Genomic DNA, 10,217 nt, shown 5'->3' with positions numbered 1-10,217 from the left:
TTGAATTCGACATTCATGCATATATTTCATCGTGGATTTCTCATGGTGATGTTGTGTGGCTCCAATGGAGAAATTGATGGAAAAAGATTATGAAAACGTATGATAAGGAAGTGAAGGATGAAAGTCACATCTGGGTTGTGTGCGGAGTGACTATGGACAAATTTGATATAGTAGTCACCTCTGGGCTGTGTGCGGAGTGGCTAATGATGTGGAAGCCACTTCTGGGCTGGGTGCGGAGTGGCTGGTGTTGTGAAAGTCATCTCTGGGTTGTGTGTGCGGAGTGACTAGTACATGGACTTCGCGGGTCTCCTATGGGTCATGACTATCGAGACGTGGAGGTTTTTCGTTCGTAGCATGTGTATGGTATGAGACAGTTGGCCAGTGCATTGCATTGCATCGCACTTGCATTCATATTATCTCCACTCATATCACTGATTCTGGTTGATGCATTTATTGCATTGCATGGTTCGTTTCCGCATTGATTCCTTGGTTGATCATTCATTGAGTGGTTGTGTGCTTGTTGATCACTTATTTAGACACTTGATGGATTCGAGGACTAGAGGTTTCTGCTTAGGCTATGACTGTATACTAATGAGATCTATTGTGGTCCATATTACTGCAAGTCTTACGTGGATGTGCTTAGTGACTATATTTAACTGCTTATATGCCTGTTTGTTGATTTTTTTCTTCATATATGTGAACTAATTGTTGTCAGCCTATGATGCCTACCAGTACTTGTTGTTTGTACTGATGCTACCTTGCTGCATTCTTTTCTGAGTGCAGAGTTTGTTGCAGATTCCACTTCAGGCCCTCGTGGGTGAGTTTCCAGGGTGAGCCATGTTCCGATCCGCTGCCCGAAGACTCTTCTATCCTACTGTCTTTATTTCATATCCTATGACAGATTTATTATTTAAGACTTGTATATTCTAGACATATGTACTTAGTTGCTCTTGTACTATTCAGACCAGATTCGGGGGTTCATGTTGTAGTATTCCGTATTATTACCTATATATGAATTGAGACTCTTCATCTTCTTATTTACTTACTTATCTTTGTGTTAGACGTTGAATAAAGGTCCGCCTACCAGGTGGGATTGAGTAGGTGCCCGCACAATCCGTGATTTGGGTCATGACAATTGGTGAGTTAACCAACAAAATAGTTAGATTGAACATAACATGAAGTCCTACCGACTTATCATGACATGAATGCCACCGTTTTGAAATGTATATTTTTTCTTTTTGTAGCTTGAAATCTTAAAAAAGAGGCATGACAAAAATGGAATAAATAAATCAGAGAGATATAAATAATGAGTGAAATGTAATATATAATGACAAACCATGAGTGTAAACTAGAGCGTGATAGTCCGGTAGAGTAAATAGAATAAGTTTATATGAGTACCATTTTTTAAGCGAATATTGACCACTTAGGTATTTACCTCAAAAACAATAAGGGGGGGGGGGGGGGTGTTATGACTTACCTTATTAATCTTAATGAGGTCAAACACCTCTGCTGATACTAGCAAGCATTTAAGAAATAAGAACTTGAAATAACAAAATACTCTATGAACATCACAATATTTATTACACTAGTAAAATGATAATATAAAACAAGAAAGAAAGTGAGAACTAAAAATTATGACAATCTAGTAGAGTAAATGGAATAAATTTAAATGAGGTACCATGAATGAAAATTAAAAATCATGAAAACCTCCAGGTAGACTAAATGAAAAAAGTTTACATGAGGTAACATGAAGGAAATTACTAAATATCATGAGAATCTATTTAGAGTAAATGGAATAAGTTTGTATGAGGTACCGACAACAACAACATATCTAGAGCAATCTGATAAGTGAGGTTTGGAGAGAATGGTGTGTACGAAGATATTTTCCTTACCTTGTGAAGGTAGAGAGGTTGTCTTAGAAAGACCCTCGGCTCAAGTAAGTTTATGAAAGTATATCCGAAGCAAAGAAAAAAAAACATGTAATAATAAAGTCATAGAATAGGGTACCATGTGTGAAAATAAAAGGTCATAATGTCAAATAAATGAAATAAGTTTATATGAGCTATCATGAGTGAAAATTGAAGACCATGACAATTTAGTATAGTAAATTGAAGAAGTTCAAATGAGGTACCATGAGTTAAAACTAACAATCATGACAATCTAGGTTGAATATAGCATGATATTCTACGGATCCTTTTCCTCGTTTTCCTTTGTAGATTTAAAATCATAATCACCTGATATGATTTGTACGTAATACAACTGGACATCTACGTTGAATATAGCATGAAATCCTACCATTTTGTTATGACTTGGATGTTGCAGTTGTCGCACACTTTACTATCTCTGCCCTCAACTTAGGAATATTTTAATTCTAAAAAAATTTCATTAAAAATAAAAAGGTCATTTCTGACTCCTTGCCATAGCCTGAAATAATTTTTCAATATCAGCGCAAAAATAGTCTATATCCCCGAAAATTGAACTGCCCAAATTTTAAAGGGAAAATGACATAGGGTACCTACTTAAGACTCTTTATTACAAAATATATAGATAGTTTTCCTTATTTACAACACATAACTATATTTTACGAAACATGACGGATTTTCATATAGTTTCATTTTTTTTTAGAAAATATTTTTTTTCTAAATTAAAATTATTTTTTAAAAAAAATATATATTTTAAACCTTTTTTTATATTTTTTTAAAAAAATAATTTTTTTTTTTGCTCAAAGGCTTAAAAAATTAGCTCAGATTTGTGTGTGTGAAAGCTGTATAAAAAGTGTATGAAATGTGTATGTGTGAGCAAAAGTATTAATATAATTTTCATACACAAAACTGTGAGCGAAAACTTTGAGCCTTGAATATTGTATGAAGGTTGTTACAATGTTGTTGTAGTTGTATTAATTTTTCAAAAACCTAATATGAACTTTATATACGAAAAATGTGAATGAAATTCTAAGTCTTGAGCGAGATATACACATTTCATACCATTCTTATACATAAAATTTTGAGTGTAATGTTTAAGCCTTGATCGAGATATATACATTTCATACGTTTTTCATAGACAAAATTTGAGCGAACTTTTTAAGCCTTGAGCAAGATATACACATTTCTTCCACAAAAATTTGAGCTATTATTTTAAGTCTTGAATGTTGTATACAATGTTGTTGTAGTTGTATTAATTTTACAAAAATCTAACATGAACTTTATATACGAAAATGTGAGCGAATTTTTAAGCCTTGAGCGAGATACAAATTTCATACACACAATTTTGAGCGGATTTTTTAAGCCTTGAATGAGATACACACATTTCATACATTTTTCAAACCGTTTTCATACACTAAATTTTGAGCGAACTTTTTAAGCCTTGAGCGAGATATACACATTTCATACAACTTTCATGCATAAATTTTTGAGCGAAAAGAAAATATTTAAAAAAAAATAAAAAAACAAATATTTTTTTAAAAAAAATTAAAAACATTTTTTTAAATAAAATAAAATTTAAAAATACATGTTTTGTATAGGATTTGTAATGTTATGTTTTGTAAATAGAAAACCATCGTCACGTTTCGTAAATATTTTTCCTTAATATGTATATATACGTATTTTACCCAATTTTAAATTTTGGCCTAGTAAAAAGATAAAGCCTTTCTCTTAATGGCTAAAATTTAGTTTAGTCAACTCTTAATGGCTAAAATTAAACCAACCTTATACTTTATTTGTACTTCATCTCAATTCTTCAAAATAAGCAATTGATAAACAGAAGAAGTAGAATGTACGGCAATTTTCTAAGTCGATGTGCCGACTAAAATTGTTATTCCGTTATCAATATAGATTGTGGTCGGATGAATAAGATGTTTTTATTCTCAATTAGAGATTTTGATTTTGAATTCTGAATATGGAAAAAATTATTGGAGATTGCTATTATTCCCTTAAATGGACGTTTACGTGGTGTGAATCCAGATTAAATAAAATCCCACACAAATACAAATTAAAACACCGAATGGAACAAGAAAAAGAAAAAAAAGTTATTCCATTGTTTATAGATGGGTCCTTGGTGGATTCACAAACAATTATGGTCCACAAGGACAAGGTTATAGACCATAGGCCCCAAATGTGGCACCCGGCGGTCCAATTTTTTTTTTTGAAAAACTTAATTTGGGTGAAATTTTTTAAGTTTTAAAAATGTGTTTGGTCATAATTTTTTAAAACATATTTCACTTTTTATTTTGAAAAACATGAAACATTACTTATACCCATAAGTTCTAAAAACTATCAAAATACCCAATCATACAATACATACATACAAAATTATGCGGAACATGATATTTTAACAACAATTGCTAATAAAGTACTTACAAGCTACTACAATTCAAATTACAGTACAAAGATCCACCCGTGCAAGAAAAAAATGATAGTAACTAATTATTCTTTAATATAATCTTCTCACATTGTACGAACAATCTTCACTTTATAGAAGCGACTGGTTTAATTGTGAAAACATGATAGATACGACTTTAATGGAGGAACATGATAGATAGAATTAGTTAGGTCATAAATAGATTTTTTTTTTTTTTTATAAATACAAAAATTGGGAATAGTTTTTAAAAGTTTTGAAAAGGTCAAAACATAGATCTTTGGCCTAAAAATAAATTTGAGCCAGAATTTGAAAAATTTTTTTTTTTTTTTTTTAAATATGTCAAAATTTTATGGCCAAACAAATCTTCAAAATAGAGGTGTTGGTTTGACCAACATTGTTTTACCCCAATCCATAGTTACCCATCAACAAGAACCAAATTCACACTTTTAGTCTCAACTTAAGTCTTTAGCACTATCTTCAGAATGATGATTACAGAAAGAATGTTCTAGAGAATTTAAATCAGCTTTTATAAGTGTAATTTAATTTATGTTACTTTCATTAATCATGACATTACAAGTTGTTTTTGAAATTCTTAGCTTAGTCATTACTTTGCTGTATTTCCTTGACTTGAGAGAAAACAAAAGGAAGTGAAAAGACTTCCTATTTCGTTGTAGTCAAACGGATATTCTTGAACTTTCCGTCCAAATCTTATCCCGTTTTAAGAATTGCCATGAATTTTCGGAAACTAATCTCCACGACTAGTTTTACACTTTGTTTGGATGGTTGTTATGTATTGGTTTATAATGTATCGTATTATATCATATTGTGTTGTACTGTATAGTATTGTACTGCATTGTTGTAATAAATACAATATTTGGATAGATTGTATTGTTTCCCATCGTTACATAATGTTAGACATCAACAATTTGAAGGATAAACCTATAAGAAAAGTAGGATACAGTGTAGAACTATCATAAAAGAGTATGATAAATGATAGAATAGGATTATTAGATAATAAGTAAACACAAAAATGAGAAAAATAATTAAGGTAATGAAGTAGATAACACCAAATCGGTCGTTACATGAAATGAGACTTTTCGTCGTTATGTAACGATGAATTTAACGATAATATACAATAAAATTAAAGTAACCAAAACAAACATTGTATTAATGACTAGCAATACAATTTATGATATTTTTTTAGAGGAAGAGAGAAACAAAGTAATGGTAATTTTGAGCGTGTGTATGATTTAATACAACAAGGGCTCAAAGTTTTGTACAATCAAGCCTTGTTATAGTGGCAATGTTTATCCGAAAATTTGATTACTGCTATAGTGAGGTGTTGTTATATATGTATATAGTATTTGACGTTTAGATCCCATTTAGCTGTTATAAATAAATAAAAAGTACGCAAATATTATTTTTCTGTACTTTTTATATTATAAAATAAAACAAAATCCTTCTTAAATTTAAAGTCTTAATTGATTTTCATACTTCATTAATTAAAATTTACAAAGACTAATACATTACTAATAAATCCATAACTAGTTGTACCGCATCAATAAAGAATTATATCTAAGGAACATATTCATTTAAAATTAATTCATCACTTACAAAGTAAGAATTGAATGTTTCTTTAACCAGTTTAATGTCATCTCATGCGTAGTTTTTTGATGGTATCCATCAGTTGTGGTCCTCGTGAAGTTATGACCACAACTGATGGATACCATTTGAATACAATTTTTCTTTTCTTTTAGATATTCGTACTTGAAATTTATTATGTGCATGACATTAGTGAGAGTTAGCACAAATTGTAATATTTTATTTTTATGCATAATATATTTCTATCAAAATATTATTACACAATATTTGAGTATGACTGTTATAGAGAGATAATTTACAAAGAATGTATCGCTAAAATGAATATCGCTATTATAAGTAGAATGTTGTTATAGAGAAGTAAAACTTAACATGAAAAATTAATTATGAAAAAATCAGATCGTTATAATAAAATGATATTAAACGAGGTTTGTATATGTAGCCATCGTGATTGTTTTCTTTCTTTTAAAGGGCGTAAACAATGTTCATGAGGGAACAGTGGGATTAAAAATCTCGTATTCATGACAAAATTGCAAGAAGTTTGGCCTTTTGACCATTGAGCTATCTCTTAGGAATTACCAATTTCGCTTTAATTTATTATATAATTTAAATCGATACCATATTTTAAGAAGAAAGAAGACTTAAGAAATTTTTGAGCTTATACATGTGAATTGCGGTGATGTTTGTGTGGCTATAAATATTTTGTATTAAAGGTAAACTGAGAAGTTTAAAGTGAAATTGTTTCCAAATATAAAAATATATCTTTTTTTCGAGAGCAGACTAATAAGAAAACAGTGTCATGAACCGGATGGATGGAGTAACCATTAGGATTAGAGGGTACTTTTCTTTTCTTTTTTTTTTCTTTTTTTGTTTTGTTTTGTTTTTTTTTGGAAGGGATGGGTTCACTACAAGAAAAGGCTCAATTTGTGGGGGGTATTTCTTCGATTAGTGGCGGTTTTTGACTCCCACTAATTGAATTGCGGCGGTTTTAAAAAACGCCACAATTACCCTCGCCACGAGCATATTTGTGTCGGTTTTTTACAACCTCCACGACGACCGCCGCAAAATCAAATTTTAATTTGTGGCAGTTTTCAACATCAATATGTGGCAATTTAGAACCTCTACAATATGATCTCAATATTTTAAAATATTACACTAGCGTTGGTTTCAAACCGTCACAATATGATATTAATATCTATTACGATTTAATTTGTGCAAACTTTAAACCGCCACAAATTGATATTTTATCTTTTTAAAAAATTGAATTTGAATTACATCAAGCCTATATAATCATATATACAAACAACTAACTAACTAACACATAATGTAAATAAAATTTCATCAACTAAATTCATAGTATAAGAAGTAACATGAATTTAAATTATATTCATGTCAAACTCAAGTAATACAAACTCGTATATTATAACTTAACTGTTACAACTTTAAATCCAAAAAGAACAAAAATACTTCTATATCAATAAAACATAAAAAAGCACTAAACATTTGCTCGGTGATTAGAGCTGTTGCACCCCATGATCTTCTTTCATCTCAGGGTAAAGTAAGCTCACTCTCCGCATCCCTAAGCTGAAATGATAAAGCAAAAGTATATGTAATTAGACAAATAAACATATCTTAGTACGAATAGACCAAAGTAACATGCATACATATAAAAGAGATTTTAAAAGCCAATTCATCTCAAAAGTAAGTTCATATGAAGCTTTCATCTTGAAAAAGGTCTATTGGAACATGGATGTGAGGATAAAACTTTGATGAAGGTCAAACATGATATTGCGCTTGAAGAATTTTGCAACCAGAAAGTAAAAAGTAGAAAGACAAAGTAAAAGAAGACTTAAACCACAAATATAATGTACTAAAAACATGATCTTCATCAATATCAGGTGGCTTAACTAGAAACTTTATAGATAATTAGAAATTAAAGTATGACTAAAAGCAATTGTGGTTATTGAACTATCAAAAAGAATAAAAATCACAATAGGTAGTAAGTGTCAACTAACAAGTAAATTATAGATACATCATATATATCACAATAAAATTTTGGTTCCTATGTCTCTAACGTCCTCCAATGCATACTGATGCTAATAATAACAACAACGTGAATTATTTCTTCTCTAAGTAAGCATCGAAAATACAACCTAAGCCTATGTCGACCGACTACCAAAATCAGATCATGGTGTTTAGTGAATTGTAAATACATAAAAGTATGGCTACATTGGATCTCAAAAATCCAGTGTGAATCTAAAACCCGTACGACAGAGTATTACCTTCACGTCCACAGAAGTATGATCCAATGTAACGTCTCTTTTAGAACTCCACTTTGTAAAACCTACAAAAGAAAAAGTAAATCGAAAGAGTTAAATGACCCACAAATTTCAACCAGAAAAAGATAAGAAAATGTAAGGAGCAAAGGGAGAAAGGAGAAGGTAGGCCGCCAGTGAATTGCCGATGGGAATTGGGGAAAGGGGAAAGAGATTAGGGGTTTCCAGTTTTTATTTTGTGGGAAGGAACTGCCCATGAGACGTCTGGTTGGGTTTTAAATTTTTGGGAAAGATTTGGTCTTTGGGACTTTCAATTTTTGGGGGGAAAGTTTGGCTCCAAATGAAAAATAAAAGAAACTATAAACAAACTGATCGTATTGCCACTATTTTTTTTTTTTTTTGGTTATTGGTATTTAGTACTCCGTCCGTCCAAATTTATGTGATATAGTTTGATTAGGCACTGAGTTTAAGAAAGAAAAAAACACTTTTGAAATTTATGGTCTAAAAGAAGCCGTAAATATTTGTGTGACTCTAAATCATTTCATTAAGGGTAAAAGAGGAAGTTTTAAGTTAAATTATTTCTAAATATAGAAATGTATCGTTCTTTTTGGGACAGACTAAAAGAAAAGTGTATCACATAAATTGGGACAGAGAAAGTAGTAGTACTTAATTAGTACACTAATTACAATGTTGTCCTTGCAAAATTAATTACTCCTAATTTAATAAAAGCTTAAATAAAGATAAAATGCATATAGAAATATATTTAGTTATTTAAATTTTAGTTATATTAATATAGTATTAGATCAATTTAGTTATTTAAATTTTATATTTACTAATTTTTCAATAAAGATAAGTTTTAAAAATATTTTATCGATATAGCACATACCAGGTCAATTTAGTAATTTATTTTAAATTTTATATTTATTAATTTTTAAATAAAGATAAGTTTTATATATTTAGATATTGCTAAAACAAACAGTCTTAATTATTTAATATTTAGATCTTAATACAACTTCTTGATATTCAAATGTATATTCAGATTCATACATTTAAATCTTAATGCACATTTTAATATTCAGATCTTCATTAAATTTCAAACGTCTTACTCTTAATGAAAATTCAAAACAAATGAGGTCTAAAGCAAATTCATTAATATTATTAATGTAGAAAAATAAATTTTTGAATAGTTATATAAGCAAAGGATACATGATTTCATGTCCAGAAATAATAATGCATACCTAATGCATAAGGAACCAGAAGAAAAATAAATTATATGTCTTTGTTTTTATTTGTTAAAATGGAAAGTCTTTATACTACTAGCGTTGTCTCATATGTGACACTTTTCTCTTCTCGAGATTCACATGACTAAAAATATTGCATTAGTTAGTAATCGTCAATTTGTATTGGATTGCAATAATTTCTCAAAAAACTAAAATTTTATGTATTTGAGGATGTTATAAAAAACATACACAAAAAAACCGTCACAACAAAAATAATTTTGGGGAGGTTGAAACAAACGCTACAAATTGAATTTATAGTGGGGTTTTTTACAACACCCACAAATAAACCGCCACAAAAAGAAGTATTTTGTGGGGATTGACACAAACGCCACAAATTGAATGTATAGCGGGGGTTTGTTATGACCTCCATAAATAAACCGCCACAATTTAGTAATTTTTTTGTAGTGGTTGATCATAAATATTCTCTTTTCGCAAGACTAAGTACTTTTGTAGTTCGATCAAAAGTAGGAGTGATGCAACTATTAGTAAAACAGTTTAGTAAAATACATCGTTAGTGTAAATAATTTTTATATTACCAGATCATCTAAAACTCTTAGTAAAATGCTTATCACAAAGTTTAAATCGCATCTACTTAAGATTTATAATTGTATGTATATTGTGATTCTTTGGATATATTACCAATTTTGGTTTCTTTTCAACAACGTTTTTAATGTTCTTGAGCTTATCAATAGTCAGCTAAATTCAG

General features: G+C 29.8%; 1 long non-coding RNA gene across 1 annotated transcript; it reads right to left on the bottom strand.

Annotated features, from left to right (window-relative positions):
- Positions 1-7,314: 7,314 nt before the first annotated feature.
- On the bottom strand, positions 7,315-8,854 carry LOC132066589 (uncharacterized). The gene is made up of 2 exons (XR_009416865.1): positions 8,238-8,854; positions 7,315-7,539 (listed from the first exon to the last, which is right to left on the bottom strand). It is a non-coding gene; the product is annotated as an uncharacterized LOC132066589 (long non-coding RNA).
- Between the last annotated feature and the right edge of the window lie 1,363 nt (positions 8,855-10,217).

Source organism: Lycium ferocissimum, chromosome 8 (genome assembly GCF_029784015.1).
Source record: "Lycium ferocissimum isolate CSIRO_LF1 chromosome 8, AGI_CSIRO_Lferr_CH_V1, whole genome shotgun sequence".
Lineage (NCBI taxonomy): Eukaryota > Viridiplantae > Streptophyta > Magnoliopsida > Solanales > Solanaceae > Lycium > Lycium ferocissimum.
Note: the sequence above shows the minus strand (reverse complement) of the source record. Positions and strands in the feature narration are given on the sequence as shown.